This window comes from Triticum aestivum, chromosome 5D (assembly GCF_018294505.1).
Source record: "Triticum aestivum cultivar Chinese Spring chromosome 5D, IWGSC CS RefSeq v2.1, whole genome shotgun sequence".
Classification (NCBI taxonomy): Eukaryota; Viridiplantae; Streptophyta; class Magnoliopsida; order Poales; family Poaceae; genus Triticum; species Triticum aestivum.
In genome coordinates, this window is record NC_057808.1 from 399,576,654 (window position 1) to 399,576,861 (window position 208).

The window sequence follows — 208 nt, forward strand, 5'->3', positions numbered from 1 at the left end:
ACTCCCTCCCTGCCACATGCTGGCCCCACAACACTATCTCGGCTATGTCACCAGCGTATCCACGAGCGTCCACCACCATATCCCAACCTTCCCTACCAACACATGACCAACGTTTTGTCAATCTCACTTCCATCACTTATCAACAAGGCTTTGCCACCTCGAGTATTTTCACTGAGCTCAGGAGCTCCGACATATCATAGCCCATTGC